This window comes from Tinamus guttatus, unplaced genomic scaffold (assembly GCF_059628265.1).
Source record: "Tinamus guttatus ecotype Peru unplaced genomic scaffold, ASM5962826v1 Tinamus_guttatus_pri_ptg000706l, whole genome shotgun sequence".
Classification (NCBI taxonomy): domain Eukaryota; kingdom Metazoa; phylum Chordata; class Aves; order Tinamiformes; family Tinamidae; genus Tinamus; species Tinamus guttatus.
In genome coordinates, this window is record NW_028289240.1 from 120,375 (window position 1) to 136,356 (window position 15,982).

General features: G+C 42.5%; 1 pseudogene across 1 annotated transcript in view; it reads left to right on the forward strand.

Annotated features, from left to right (window-relative positions):
* The first annotated feature begins 1,021 nt into the window (after positions 1 to 1,021).
* LOC104566890 (NAD(P) transhydrogenase, mitochondrial-like) overlaps positions 1,022 to 15,982 on the forward strand; it is a 29,509-nt pseudogene continuing 14,548 nt past the window's right edge. Inside the window, exons 1-10 of the transcript XR_015914024.1 lie at positions 1,022 to 1,036; positions 1,145 to 1,453; positions 1,686 to 1,903; positions 4,735 to 4,822; positions 5,409 to 5,497; positions 6,632 to 6,819; positions 8,060 to 8,199; positions 9,606 to 9,797; positions 10,602 to 10,734; positions 15,579 to 15,739. The product of XR_015914024.1 is annotated as an NAD(P) transhydrogenase, mitochondrial-like (transcript). The remainder of the gene's footprint in view (positions 1,037 to 1,144; positions 1,454 to 1,685; positions 1,904 to 4,734; positions 4,823 to 5,408; positions 5,498 to 6,631; positions 6,820 to 8,059; positions 8,200 to 9,605; positions 9,798 to 10,601; positions 10,735 to 15,578; positions 15,740 to 15,982) is intronic.

A 15,982-nucleotide genomic window follows, 5' to 3' on the forward strand; every position in this document is an offset into this window, starting at 1 on the left:
ACCTTTTTAAAACATGCAACATATTAACTATCTGGTACCATTTTTAAACATAATAAAATATGTATTTGTCAAAATTCTTTGTCAAGTTAAAAGATACATTATTGAAAACAAGCTCTTACTCGTCAATTCATTTTTTTTCCTTTTTTTTTTTTTTTAGCTTGGTCTTTAATATGAGTGGCTTCTCAGGCTGCTTAAGTTCTGTTCATAGCAGTGCAGTAAATGTGGTGTAAATGTCACAATGCAAAATTTAAGTTTTGGAGAGATATCTGTGAAAGCTGTTGCAGAACGGGGCTTGCATGCTGGACTCCATGCGCTTTTGTGTAATTGAAGGAATATGGTAACTCGATACATGATTATGTTGCCTGAGATTATGTATGCATAAGAAATAAGTTGGAACACTTGATTGGATTGGAGAAGTTTAGCTGGAAATATCTCAAGGTCCTCAAATTGTAGATAGAATTAGAGATCTGTAATATGATGCCTTAAGCTAAAACTGATAAATTGCAGCTTCTGTAAGTTTCCTGGCATTATTTAGTATAACTTGAATACCTTAAAACAGGGAATTGCTTTACTTCAACTACTGAAGTATATCAAAGTAAAAAACTGAAGTATAATCGAGCGAACTCATAGTCAGACATCCAGTTATTCAGATACTCATATATTAAAGTTTTTAATTTCTGTAGCAATGGTCCAAGCACTTCATCTTTTTTTTTTTTTTTTTCCCTGTGGTACATAACTTGTACTCGGTGATAGTGAACTGAAACAACTGCTATGTGATTGTTTTCTTTTAATAGACATTCAAAACTAATGTTCAGTTAAAATGCAGATCAGCTGCTCAACTCATTTGCTTCTTCAGAGAAAACTGAAACAGAGGAAGTTAAGCTCGTTTATTCCTGTTTAGAATATATCCCCAGAATACCGTAACTGATTGAATAAGTTGAGATGGGTATGAACTACATCAGATACCTGTTAGTGCTTTTGTGGTGACTGCGCTGATCTGTTGGTATCTGAGGAAATAAGGATGTCGGGAAAGATGGTATAATTTAAAGAAATGTAAAATACACTTGTAGAAAATGTGATTCTGCTTCCTCTTTCCTGAGGAGGGAAAATTACTAAATGTGACTGGCTGTATGTCTGTGTGCAGCAGAGTGCCATTAATATCAATTCAGAAAACCTTAAGTTCTTTGATGCAACTAATACTGTCCTATCTGCTACTCTTACAGGAATTCCTTACAAGTGGCTGACTGTTGGTGTCCCAAAGGAGATATTTCAGAATGAGAAGAGGGTGGCTTTATCACCGGCTGGAGTTGAAGCTTTGGTTAAACAAGGCTTCAATGTTGTGGTGGAATCTGGTGCTGGAGAAGCTTCCAAATTTTTTGATGACCATTACAGGGAAGTAGGAGCAAAGATCCAGGGGACCAAGGAAGTACTGGCTTCAGATTTAGTTGTCAAAGTAATTGCTTTATTAATATATTTCCTATTGCCTTTTTTCCCTTTTTTATTTATTTTTTGAGCCACCTCTGATCTGTGAACTGTAGCTGGAAAGTTCTGAGTTTAGTTGTACAAACAACCTTCATACTTTCTCATATACTTTGTGATTGTGAACTCAAGTTGTGGAAAAAGAAAGTGGGGCATGTCCTGATTTATTACTACTGATTGATTTGGAAACTTCCCTCTTTCTCCAGGTGAGGGCTCCGATACATAACCCTGAACTAGGTGTACACGAAGCAGACCTTTTTAAGACAGCTGCTGCCCTCATTAGTTTTATCTATCCGGATCAAAATCCAGACCTCCTGAAGAAAATTGCAGAAAAAAAAGCTACTGTCTTGGCCATGGACCAGGTTCCACAAATCACCATTGCTCAGGGTTATGATGCACTTAGCTCCATGGCCAACATTGCTGGGTATAATTTTATTTTATTTTTATCATATTTTGGTATTGGGTATATTTAAGACTCTGTCTTTATTTTTGCAGGAGCAGGATGAACTTGTTGGAGGTGCCCAGCAACTTTAACTTTCTCAAATCAGAACTGTTTTTAAAAAGAAATAATAAATAAATACTTGTATTCTTTCAGTTCCTGGACTGGTTTGTCTAGTACCTCTTTACTCTGGACTAGATCAGAGCTGTCTTTAAGGCAGCTTGAACATGGACTGTCACTTGCATTTAATCTTGTTGGGAGCTAATGTTAACTAAAAAGAGTGCTCAGTATTAATGCAATGGTCATGGCAGGTGCCGATTAAAAAGACTGAATACTCTCAAATACCTTCATGCTATGTGCGTGGTGCTGTAGGCTTTAGGTGCTTATTGACAATCTGATAACCAAAAAACAGTAATTTAATAATTTTGTTTGTTTTTTTTGGACTTCATATGTAGGTGATGTTGCAGTTCAAATGGCTGCAGCGACCTGGTTCAGGGACGGCACGGCGACCACCCCCAAACCACTCGGGCTATCAGCTAGTTGACACAAATGTGGTGGACGGCAAATGGCCTCTATTGATGGGAAACAAGGTGTTATATATCTAGGTTTACAACGTCACATCCGTCTGCTTACACCATAGACTAAACACTATTGGCTACTAGGGGCCCTATCTTTCCGTACAGCACGATATCTTCCGGCCGCCGTTCCCTAACTATCTGCAACAACTTCCCCCCTCCCTATGCATAACAAAACTAGCTAAAATACAACTATCTTATTCTTATTACTATCTTATTCTATTCTTATAGTTATACCAATCTTAAAATTACATATCATAAACTTGACATAAAACATAAGGCACAAAGAAGAAGGCGCGTAGAAGGTAGGGGATGACAGGTAATACCAGGGTGTAGGAATAGGGTGTACCTTGGGATAACTTGGGGGTAATACTGAGTGGATATATTCTTAAAGCAGTTGTTGGTGTTCTACTAACATGATGTTAACCTTCTCTAGCTGATTCTTGACAAACGGCATGAGCTTATTCAATATACAGGGTCCAAAGATTAGCGTCATCATGATCATTGTGATCAGCCCTATCAAGGTGGATATCAGGGTGGTTAACCACGGCGAACCGGTGAACAAATTTTTGTACCAGCTGCGTTTGGAACAGGGTTCAATGGGTGCTAGTTGGCAAGGCATGGCACTGAAAACTGGTGGCCCTGTAGTTATTTTTGTACTAATTGCTCGAGATTGTTCGATCTGTTCAAGTACCCCATTTAAAGGACTGGTGTGACTCTACCTGTCCTATAGTGACAAGCTGCAAAATTAAGATATCGCAAAGGCATCGCGGCCCCCTCTTGCGGAGGCTGTTTTGTTGTTTTCTGGATTCGGTCAGCGTGGAACTCGCAGGCTCGGGCGGGACGCTCGGGCTCGCTGCGGGCGCTCGCGCGCGGCTCCCGGGGCGGCGGGCGCCGTCGGGACGCTTGTCACCGGGGTGTACGGGGACCGGGGTGTCCGATGATCCGGTCCTGTGAACAGAAACTCACAATTTTCATTAGTTTTATTTTGAAGGTAACAGCCACCTGAATTGGGGTCAGATGCTCTTCCTTTGCAACATGCTTAATCATGAATGCTCCCGCCGGTTTTTCTTTAATTCGGATGTTTACCTTCTTTTTCTCCTTCCTTAAGTTTGAATCGGTTGTGAGCCACTCGTCCTGACTAGTGTCTGATCCGGAGTCGGAACTCGACTGACTGGTCACTTCCGGGCTCCGGTCACTCCCATTGGCTTCCGGCGCCTCACTCGCGCCGGGGGCACCCTCGCCCCGCCCTTCCCTTTGTGGCTCGGCGCCATTTTGAGGGGCATAGGGTGGTGGCCTGGCCCAGACATCATTATGCTCTGACCCCTCCCTCGGGTCTTCTCTCCGTCCCTCACTCGGACTTGCTCTCGGCCCCTCCCTCGGGCCGCCCTCCGGTGAGGGACCTTTAGATTTAGATTTAGAACGGACCGCCGTTCCCTAACTATCTGCAACAGGTGACGTATGCCCATAGGGTATATTAAGGCTTGTCCTAGCAGGAGACTGAACTATTTTGTGGACACACCACAAATCTGCAAGCTATATTCCAAATAAGCACTAGTTTTAGGACTCCAGGCCTAGATATATATCTGCTGGAGATCAGAAAGAGTAGAATGGAACTGTTGAACAATGTCAGTTTTGAGAAATGTGCACTCTTGAGAAAAGATGCAAGTCCATAATAATCAGCATTTTCAGATATTTGTGTTGATGTGTCCAGGCATCCATTCTAGGATGGCAACAAAAGCAGCTGGTACAACAGAGGTAGAAAGGTTAAGCAGCTTGTTCTATGCCATACAGTTCTGCAAAGCTGGGATGAGAGTATCTTATTTTGAAGTTGTTTGCCTACCTAAATGCTTATTGCAAAATTACTCGGGATTCTGTAGTTGCTTGTATGTGATTCCTTCTCTAACAAGCATGAGGGGTGTAGTCTTTGAAGGCAGCTTCAAAGATGGCAAACTTTTTTGTTAGGTTAAATAACCTAATGTGAGTATTATGGACATCCAGCATATTGCTGTCTATGCAGTCTCTCTGAAAAATCTATTCCATCATAAAAAAAGATGTAGTTCTGAATATGAGCAGAGGCAAAGTATTAAATTTGTGCCCCAGAGTAAAACATTAAACTTTTTTCATCATATATATTCTTTGGTATACATTGTGTTCTTCTGATTGCTGTCAATGGATGGCATTAGGTTGTCCCTATTAGGGAAAATACCAAAACATGTTTTTATCTTCCTTACGTGGCAGTTACAAGGCTGTTGTGTTGGCAGCAAATCATTTCGGTCATTTTTTCACGGGTCAGATCACAGCTGCTGGTAAAGTTCCTCCAGCCAAGGTATGTACAATAAAACAAGTATTCTAGTAGAAGAACAGGTCATTTCCTGAGTGCACCTAACAACTGCTTGGGTTAGAAGTTTTTCCTCATTTGGGATTAGTAATTTTTGTTCACTGCTTTTAGTCTTTTTTGGGGGGAAGAATAGAATAATTTGAGTTTTATTTGTTTGCTTATTTTTAAACTTCAGACTAACAATGCATGAATGGGTGAGGAAAGATAAAGTAAGTAGCAGTAAAGAAAGGTTTGAGGTGTTAAGAGCTCTGCTGTGTTAAGGGCTATGTTGGAAGGGATTGCTTGACTAACTTGCAGATGAGCTGGGATGAAGAGAAATGAAAGTGTGAAACCTTTTTAAAAAACAAAACCAACAGCAACAAAAGCAGAAAATTAAAACAAACCGAGCGGGAATCCTGCATTTCCTCTCTCAAATTCGTCATAGAGAGGTGAAGTTAAAAGTAACAGTTTTAAAGCTCAAAAAAAAGCTCAAATGCCTGTATCTCCCCTGTGTGAATGTAGTACAACCTGGCTGCTTTCTAGCCAACTCTTGTTTTTGGTTTATGGTCCAAGCATGATAATGGTATCGTTCTAGGTCTTGATCATTGGAGGAGGAGTAGCTGGCCTGGCTTCTGCAGGAGCAGCCAAGTTGATGGGTGCAGTGGTTTGTGGGTTTGACACCAGGTGGGTGTGTGAAAAGAGTCATGGCTCTACAGAGTGAATTTATGGTTTGTCACCATGTAGCTGTTTGTACTGTTGCAAAAGCTGCATTGAGTTGCAACTCCTGTCTGCTGCTTTTATTTCTGTGTAATTTTTCATTTTTTTTCCCCATCATCAACTGAACCTTCCAAGGAGTCCATGTTATTAAATCAGAGGTATATGAATCAAAAAAGACTTGCTTTATAGAAATGAGAAAGGGCTTTTGTCCAGAATTTTGTCTGTGCTCTTCTGAGGACACAAGGCAAAATAGTGGAAAAAGAATCTGTGCTCTCATTTACAGTTTTTGATCCAGGTTAATAGCTTCATAAAACAACCTGGAAAGAATCATTTTACTTGAAAGCATGATCAAAATCTGTCTAGAACTTTTCAGATATAATGTACTATAATGTACTTTATCTTGATGTATGAGGATGCTTGTAGTAAACACCTGCATGTGGCGAATATTCACCTCACCCTGGGAATTTAGTCTGTCATTTTATTCTGTGGTATAACCTGAAGTGAAGCTAGTTTTTTTTTTTTTTTTTTTTTTCCAAAGGATTTTGTCATCCATCTGAAATCCTGATGATTCTGACCTCTACAGTATCCCGAGACCGCAAAAGCTCTGTTGCATTCCCTGTGGAAAAGCACTTACTGGTATTCCCATGTCAAAGATTAAAGATGGGGACACAGGCTATGGAGTGGTTCCTCCTCTCCCATTTAGGCATCTAAGTTTTAGCCATCTAGTGAAAGCAAGAGGAAATGGGTTAGCAGACTTAATGGTTAAGCTTCCAGCTTTGGCTTTTTCTCAGTGTATCTTCATTTGATTCTACAGGAAACAGTAGGCTGCCCTAATTTCTAAACAAAATGTGCTTGTAAAGAACTTAAAATTAGTGATGCAAATGCTCTTTCTGTTCCATTTAGCAAGTAAAAACTTTTATTCTGGTCTCCTCAGTCCTAGAATGAGCTTTGTTTCTCTTGTCTGAAGACAGCTGCTACTAAAGTGGCCTCAAAACTCAAAGTATGTTGAGCTGCTGCTAAAAAATTGAGTACATTTTTCTTGTCTGTCTATTTGTCTCAGTAGTTCCATGTGTGTATTTTATTTTAACTTGCTTTCCCTAGAGCTGCAGCTCTGGAACAGTTCAAGTCTCTTGGTGCAGAGCCTTTGGAAGTAGACTTAAAAGAATCAGGAGAGGGACAAGGTGGTTATGCTAAAGAAATGTCTAAAGAATTTATTGAAGCGGAAATGAAACTCTTTGCTAAACAGTGCCGGGATGTTGATATCATCATCACTACAGCACTTATTCCAGGTATGTTTTACATGCAAATATGCTAGTTTTTTGAAATGAAACTTTGCTAAACATTGCCAAGACGTTGATATCATCATCACTACATTACAGGTGTGTCTTACATGCAACATGCTAGTTTTCATTTATTTTATGTAAACGTGTATATTTTGGGGGTGTTCCTGCAGTGAAAACAAAGGAATACCTTCAAAACTACCTCTTTGTAAGCATGTACTTTCCCCTTCCCTGATAAATGCTTGTTTTTTAAGCAGTGTTGTGTGTTTTTTTGCAACTGTGATTTAACTAGAAAAGGAGAAGACAAAAAGTTTTAATCTGCAGGGAAATAATTATTAGTTCACTTTGTTCTGTACCTAAAGATTGTCTTGCTGGAAAGGATCTTCTGGAATGTCTGATTTTTTTTTCTGAGCTTTCTGTGAGTGCTTATGTGATGTATTCCATTCCTTCCTCATCTGTTGGTTCTTCCCTAAACCTGGAGCCATTTGAGAAGAAAGTTGAAGGATCCTCAAATTTGCTGGCTTTAATATTGGTGCACTGGAGTCTACAGTCAAAAAAAAATGTAAAATACTAGTTTAGATATATATATATATATATATATATATATATATATATATATATAAAATCTTGAATTGTTTTAAGAACATAGCATAGCATGGGTAAATATTTACTATGTTGTTGCAAACTAACATCTTTGACTTAATATCTTTATATTTTATTATTAAACAAGTAGACAGTAGATCAAGAATATGTATTTTTCTTGCATATTTATTGTATTGCTGCTGTTCCTGACATCCAGGATTTGTACTGAAGCAAGTCTGGTTGCAATAGGGCTGTATCTTAAGTGAAACACAGTGAGATAGAACTTAGGGCTCAGTGCTTTGTATTGCACAACAACAGTCTTAACCTATAATGTTGCGTTTTTGTCACTTGGCTCTGACTTGAATTCTAAGTTTGGAAGTTGCCTGTTTACTAAGGACAAAATTGGACTTTCTAGGATCTTTGGTAGACTGCCCATGAACACCTTGCACATGTGCATGGGTGCAAGATGTTCCAGCATCTCTTCTCTCTGCCTGTTCAAGCAAGTCCTCCATGATATTTTATCTTTAACAAAAAAAAAATACATGTAAAATACAAGTATAGTTTCTGAAGCAGGTGAGAGGTTTATGGAGATATGAAGAGAAAACTTGTCTCCTGGGCTTTATGGATTAGAGGTGTATTTTGTGTTTAACTTGCTATGTCTTGTCAGGTTAAAAAAAAAAAGCTCCCATCTTGTTTAGAAAAGATATGATTGAATCAATGAAGGAGGGTTCAGTTGTTGTGGATTTAGCTGCAGAAGCAGGAGGAAACATTGAAACTACAAAGCCTGGAGAATTGTATGTTCATAAGGTGAGCATTTTGCACTGCAGATCATTCCCAGTTTATGTGACTTCAATTTCATACTTTGAAGATTGTATTTTGTAAAATGAGTGCTGAAAATGAATAGCTGCTTATGTCATGTGGGTTTAAATCCTTTTGATTTCAATTTTGTCAAAGTTATATTATACATAATTTGAAGGATGTTAAAGAAACAAATTCCTTTGTATAGGGTTAGGTAGGTTGGTAATGTAAGGAAGCATTATACGCTAGACTTCAAAGCCTGTGAATGTGTCTTTGAGCTAAAAGTGTGATCTGATATCTGGCCTATGTAAAGAGGATGCAGCAGCAGCATCCTCAATGTGCTCATCACCTCCCACAGCTGGTGTCTGCAGTCTCTGTAACAGGCACAGCTGAGCAAGTGCAGACTGTGTCACTGTTTATTTTGGTGCAAGGTCTCTGGCTCCAGGTCAACATGATCTCAGCTTCAAGAGGGTGCTGTCCATCTTTAACTTCTTCAGCTGTTTTCAATGTTAATATATCTGGCCTAGAGTATCAAAACCCCTTGTTGCACAAACTAGAAGTAGCATGAATTAGTTCATGAAACTAAGCAAACTTGCCCTTGACTGAAGGAGCTACATGTGAAAAAAACACGTTTTATATTTTTTCTGATGTTCATAAGCTCAACTGAGAGCTGCTTTTTTATGGCGGGGAGTAGGTATACATGTGAGAAACTATTACCAGTTAGTGATCTGGTTGATGATGTCAAAGTAGCAGACTTCCAAGGTTCTCTGAGGATGTGTAGCTATGCTGCTGTTTCTATCCTGTTCCAGGGCAGTCTGTAGGATGTGCTGGTTAACATCACATTACCTTTGGTATCATTAATATAAACAGGACATTGCATGTATATTGTGAGTCAAGCATTGTGTTTAGCTTTGTGGTTTTCTAGGGTTTTGATGTCACTACTTAAGAGCTGAACTTGCAGGCAGAATAAGCAGAACAGAAATAACCAGATACTTATGTGGAGAATTTACATGGAGACATTTTAGGCAGAGGAGGAGTACTCCTAGGTATAGTGTAGGATTGATGCCAAGCAATGGGCCAGATAATCTGTTATCTGACTGCTTTAAGAAGTTGATTTTTGAGAGAAAGGTAATACTTGGAGAGGGCAAACTCTTACACCAGTACCTCCTCCTCTCTTTTCAGGCTTGTTGCATTTGAGATGTTTGGTTAGGTCATGCTAAACTTTAAGACATGAATAATACCCTGTCCTCAGCTACTAATGGTGAAGCTGCAGTAACAGTTCTAACCAAACTTAGAAACAAATTCAGAAAAATAAACTGAACTGTTTGGATATAATATCTCTTCTAGTACATCCTTCTGAAAATGTGTTTTAAGAGATTCAATGAATGTTTAATACTTTGCTTGGATTCTTTTAGGGCGTTACACACATTGGCTACACAGACCTGCCTAGCAGAATGGCTACCCAGGCCAGTACTCTGTATTCCAATAATATCATCAAACTCCTAAAGGCTATTAGTCCTGACAAGGAGAATTTCTACTTTGATCCAAAAGATGATTTTGATTATGGCACCCTGGATCATGTTATAAGGGGAACTGTAGTGATGAAGGTAAGTCAATTAGTGGTATCCTCCTAATTTGTGGTGCAACCTGGTGTTTCTCAGTACTGTATTCAAAGAGGTTGCATGCTTGCATGCTTTACAGGGAGCTTGTTGGAGAGACAGTATATACAATCGCATATGTATTGATTTGAATAGAGCACTATTCCTTTTTTGCAAAGGGAAACCTTTTTGCTTCTCTAAATTTTGTGTATCTCATGATTAAACAAATGCCTAATATGCCTATTAAAAAAAAAAAAAGTATTTTACTTGAATTTGCAGATTGTATTCGTGTGATTTAAAAAAAAAACAGTTATTTAACATATTTTTCAAATACCTACTGGAGGACTGGAAAACATTCCCCCTTTTAATGTTGTTTTAATAAATACATTTTTATTCTTCTAAGAGTAACTTCAGGAAAATAATGCCTAAACTGAACCAAATAGGGTGAGAGAGCGCTCTGTCATGATGATAAACTCTTCAAATAAGTCTGTTTGGTGAGCTTAGCTCACTCAGGTTGAGAGAGGTGGGTAGGATTGTATTGCTGCCTTTGGGTCATGTACTGTATTCACAGGTGTTCTGGGATACTGTTGTTAAATCTTGTCAGAAAAATGTGTGAATCAATCTGGTTCATTTGGTCAGGTTGTACAGTTTATCCAGACTTGCAAACTATGACCTATATGGAAAGAGGAGCCATTCCTTTGTCATGGCTCTGAGATGTTGAGGCTCATCTGAACTACAGGATAAAGAAGAGTGGACTCTTATTTTCTTGAAGCATCTATTATGTTAGGGATAACTGTAAATATCTCTTGTCAGGATGGCAAGGTAATTTTCCCAGCACCTCCACCAAATAACATTCCTCAAGGAGTCCCTGTGAAGCAGAAGACTGTAGCAAAGGGTGGACGACCTGCTCAGTCTGGTGGTGGAGCTAAAGGAGGAGGTAGAAAGGGTGAGGGCCATCAGAGAATGTGAAAGAGAAATAGACTGGTGGAGCTGCATTCTGCAGTCTTCCCAGGAAAGCCACCCTGAGAACCCCCCAATTCAGTCTGTAAATCCAGTACCCTCTTGCCATAGGGCAGAGGGGACAGAATTAACAGTGTTGAGGGACGATCAACAATGGAAGCAGGTCCCCACTTGAGGTGGCAGAAGATCCCTTCCACGGCCCACCTCACCTCCACCTGTGACCACATCCAACAGGTACGAGGCCCTGGAACTTGGGGATCAGATAGAGGAGGCCTTGAACCAAGGCCCATCTAGGGAGCTGTCTACAGAGAGGCAGTCTGGTCCATGCTGCAAGGCTGCTCCCCCTAAGGAGAAAAGGAGCACCCAGAAGAAGCGGCGGGTGATCGTCATGGGTGACTCCCTGCTACAGGGCACGGAGGCACCAATATGTAGACCGGACCTCTCATCCAGAGAGGTCTGCTGCTTGCCAGGGGCCCGAATAAAGGATGTCACACAAAGGCTCCCAAGGCTTGTTCAGGAGTCTGACTATTACCCTCTGGTACTGTTTCATGTGGGCACTAATGATGCCATGGGGAAACTGAGGGATATCAAGCAAGACTTCAGAGCCCTAGGGATGGCCATCAAAGGTATGGGAGCCCAGGTAGTGTTCTCCTCTATTCTGTCAATGAGGGGAATGGATTCAAGGAGGAGAAGGCGGATATGGCAGATTAACCACTGGCTGCGCCGCTGGGCTTGGCAACAGGGTTTTGGCTTCTATGACCATGGGGCTCTGTTTTATGACCACCAGCTAGTGGGGAATGATGGGACCCATCTCAGCAAGAGGGGCACACATCTCTTTGCCAAAAGGCTGGCCAACCTGGTTAGGAGGGCTTTAAACTAGACAAGAAGGGGGAAGGGGAGTGTCACACAGACACAGCGAACAGTACCGTGCAGCCTAGGTCAGATGGCGTCCAGTGGGAGTATGGTAGTGGGGAAGTGAGGATAGGAAATGATCACGGAGGGTCCTCTTTCACCCCTCCTGGGAAACCTGCGGGCTTGGTTACTTCCCTGAAATGCCCGTACACCAACGTGCGAAGCATGGGGAATAAGCAGGATGAACTGGAGATCTGTGTGCGGTCCCAGCGTCATGATCTCATTGGTATCACAGAGACGTTTTGGGATAGCTCGCACAACTGGAGCGCTGCCATGGAAGGCTATGTGCTCTTTAGGAAGGACAGGCTGGGAAGGCGAGGTGGTGGAGTTGCCCTTGATGTGAGAAAGCAACTGGAATGCATGGAGGTCAACCTGGGAGTGGAGGATGAGCAAGTTGAGAGCTTGTGGGTAAGGATTAGAGGGCAGGCTAATGTGGGAGACACTGTGGTGGGTGTCTGCTACAGGCCACCTGACCAGGATGAGGAGTTTGGTGAGGCCTTCTATAGTCAGCTGGAAGTAGCCTCACAGTCACAGGCCCTGGTTCTCATGGGGGACTTCAAACACCCTGACATCAACTGGAAGGACAACACAGCCAGGCACAAACAGTCCTGGAGGTTCCTGCAGAGCGTCGACGATAACTTTTTGACACAGGTTGTGGAGGAGCTGACGGGGAGAGGTGGCCTACAGGACCTCGTGCTATCAAATAGGGAGGGACTTGTAGGAGGTGTGAAGGTGGGAGGTAGCCTCGGCTGCAGTGACCATGAGTTGGTGGAGTTCAGGATCCAACAAGGAGGTGGCAGGGCTGTAAGCAGTCTTGCAAAGATGGACTTCAGGAGGGCCAACTTGAGCCTCTTCAGAGACCTCATCGGAAGAATCCCATGGGCTAGAGCTCTAGAAGGTAGGGGGACCCAAGAGAGCTGGTTAGTTTTCAAGCAGCACTTCCTCCACGCCCAGCAACAGTGCATCCCTGTGTGTAAGAAGTCAGGCAGAGGGGGCAGGAGACCTGCGTGGATGAGCAGGGAGCTTGTGGCAATGCTCAAGCAGAAGGCGGCAGTATACAGAATGTGGAAAAAAGGACAGGCCCCCTGGAAGAAATACAGGAACGTAGTCAGGGAATGCAGAGATGCGACAAGGAAAGCTAAGGCACGGTTGGAACGTAATCTGGCAAGGGAGGTTAAAAATAACAAGAAAAACTTCTTCAAATATATGAACAGCAAAAGGAAGATCAGGGAAAACGTGGGTCTGCTGGTGTACGGGATGGGCACCCTGGTTATGAATAACACAGAAAAAGCAGAGTTGCTCAATGCCTTCTTTGCTTCGGTGTTTACCAAGGGCAGCCCTTTAGAGCCCCAGGCCCTAGGGACAAGAGAAGAAGCCTGGAGAGAGGAAGACTTGCCCTAGGTAGAGGAAGATTGGGTCAGAGAGCACCTAAGGAACCTCGATACCCACAAATCCATGGGCCCTGATGGGATGCACCCCAGAGTGCTGCGGGATCTGGCGGATGTCATAGCTAAGCTGCTCTCCATCATCTTTGAAAGATCCTGGAGAACGGGGGAGGTGCCAGAGGACTGGAAGAAGGCCAATGTCACGCCAGTCTTCAAAAAAGGCAAGAAGGAGGACCTAGGCAACTACAGGCCAGTCAGCCTCACCTCCGTCCCCGGAAAAGTGATGGAACGGCTCATACTGGCCGTTGTCTCCAGGCACATGGAGGACAAGAAGGTGCTCAAGAGTAGAGACCATGCATTCACCAAGGGGACATCTTGCTTGACTAACCTGATAGCCTTCTACGATGGAATGACCGGCTGGGTAGATGAGGGGAGAGCGGTGGATGTCGTCTATGTCGACTTCACCAAGGCTTTTGACACCGTCCCTCACAACATCCTCCTGGGCAAGCTCTGGAAGTGTGGGATAGATGAGTGCACAGTGAGGTGGATTCGGAACTGGCTGGATGGCAGAGCTCAGAGAGTGGTGATCAGCAGTGCCGAGTCTAGTTGGAGGCCTGTAGCTAGCGGGGTCCCCCAGGGGTCAGTCCTTGGTCTAGTCCTGTTCAATTTATTCATCAATGACCTGGATGAAGGCACAGAGTGCTCCCTCAGCAAGTTTGCTGATGATACCAAACTGAGAGGAGTAGCTGATACCCCAGAGGGCTGCGCTGCCATCCAGAGGGACCTGGACAGACTGGACAACTGGGCGGTGAAAAACCTCATGCAATTCAACAAGGCCAAGTGCAAGGTCCTGCACCTGGGGAGGAATAACCCCAAACACCAGTACAGGCTGGGGACTGACCTTCTGGAGAGCAGCTCTGCAGAGAGGGACCTGGGCATCGTGGTGGACGACAAGTTGACCATGAGGCAGCAGTGTGCCCTCGTGGCCAAGAAGGCCAATGGGATCCTGCGGTGCATTAAGAAGAGCGTCTCCAGCAGGTCGAGGGAGGTGATCCTGCCCTTCTACTCAGCCCTGGTGAGGCCACATCTGGAGTACTGTGTCCATTTCTGAGCTCCACAGTACAAGAGGGATGTGGAGCTGCTGGAGAGAGTCCAGCGCAGGGCTACGAGGATGATGAGGGGCCTGGAACATCTGCCGTATGAGGAGAGGCTGAGGGAGCTGGGCCTGTTCAGCCTGGAGAAGAGAAGGCTGAGAGGGGACCTGAGCAGTGTCTAAAAATACCTCAAGGGAGGCAGTGAGGAGGATGGTGCTGGCCTCTTTTCACTGGTGACCACTGTCAGAACTAGAGGTAATGGCCAGAAACTAAAGCACCAAAAGTTCCACAGGAACTTAAGGAAAAATTTTTTAACAGTGAGGGTGACGGAGCACTGGAAGAGGCTGCCCAGAGAGGTTGTGGAGTCTCCTTCTCTGGAGATCTTCAAAACCTGCTTGGATGCAGTCCTGTGCCACGTGCTCTAGGTGACCCTGCATGTGCAGGGGGGTTGGACTAGATGACTTCTAGAGGTCCCTTCCAACCTTCAGCATTCTGTGATTTTATGTTACTGTTGTTAGTTATTAAATCATGTGAACTTTTTCAGTTCATGTTATCTAGAAGCAAGATTTTTTTTTTTAAGAGTTGCTGAGGCAGGCATTAGTAGGAACAGCTGTCTTTAAAAGACTGCTTATGTTCTTAAAAAAAAAGACTCAGGTTGGTGTTGATGCAAGTCTTGAATCATTCAAATGTGTGTAGTGCTAATATCTATTTCTTTTTTCATACCCTCTGAGCAGGATATGAAGAAATATGTTATATAAATAGCTTCCAACTCTTATCTTAGCCTTCCTGGTGCTAAGTGTGTTAGAGCTAAAATGCAGACAGTGTCAAATAAGTTTTTGGATTCTAGGTTCCTTATTAGTATCCCTATGAAATGTCTTAGTGCCTTCATTTGAAGACTCTTCCCACCTATCCCCTGTCTGGTAAAAATACAGAGTTCAGAATAAAATTGTTCTCCAGGAAAAGCTCACCAAACACCAAATTTGCTTCTTCAAATCTAAAGCATTCTACCCTTACTAACAAAGGGAAATTAAGATGTTTCCAGGTTGTGCTATTGTACTACAGCTGCTGAGAAGATTATTATTATTTTTTTTATAAGTTCTCGTAATGGGCTCACATGTCTTAATGATAGTGACTGTATGCACTTGTTTTAACCATGCTTTCTTATTTGTTTGGGGCTTTTTTTTTTTTTTTTTAATAGTAGGATAACTCTTAACTAGACTTTGCGTAGTCCTGTTTCGCACTTCATGCAAACATTTGGGGCCAAAATGTAAGTGTGGCTGTGGGGGTGTGTGTTGGTGTGTGTGTGTTTTTTTTTTTTTTTGGTCGTTGTTTTTTGGTTGTTTTTTGTTTTTGGGAGGAAAACAAATCTTTATGGTTATTGTGAATCATTTCAAAGAGATTAGGGAATGAAGCAAGAGTTTTATTGCATTCGATTGCAGGTATCCCGAATTCTGCACCACTGCTCTTGCCTGGTCGACATGCCTTGAACGCAGGGTTGCTGGCCGCCAGCGTCGGCGGGATGATTCCCTACATGATCGACCCTAGTTACACCACGGGAATTACTTGTTTGGGTTCTGTATCAGCACTCTCAGCCATAATGGTGAGTTGGGGAAACTCTAGGAGGTAAAACAGACTGTACAGTTTGTTCCTCAGCTTTCCAAATCTCCCTTCTCTTAATGATTATCTTACTATCTTGAGTCACATCACAGTGCCTCTCTGTTAACTTTACTGGCAAGTAGCAGCTGACTTTCCTAAATTTAGCTGTAAAACAGAACTGTTCTGAAGAACAGACATGTATTTAGGTAACTACTTTTTGCAGCTATGACTTAATGGAAGCTTTTAT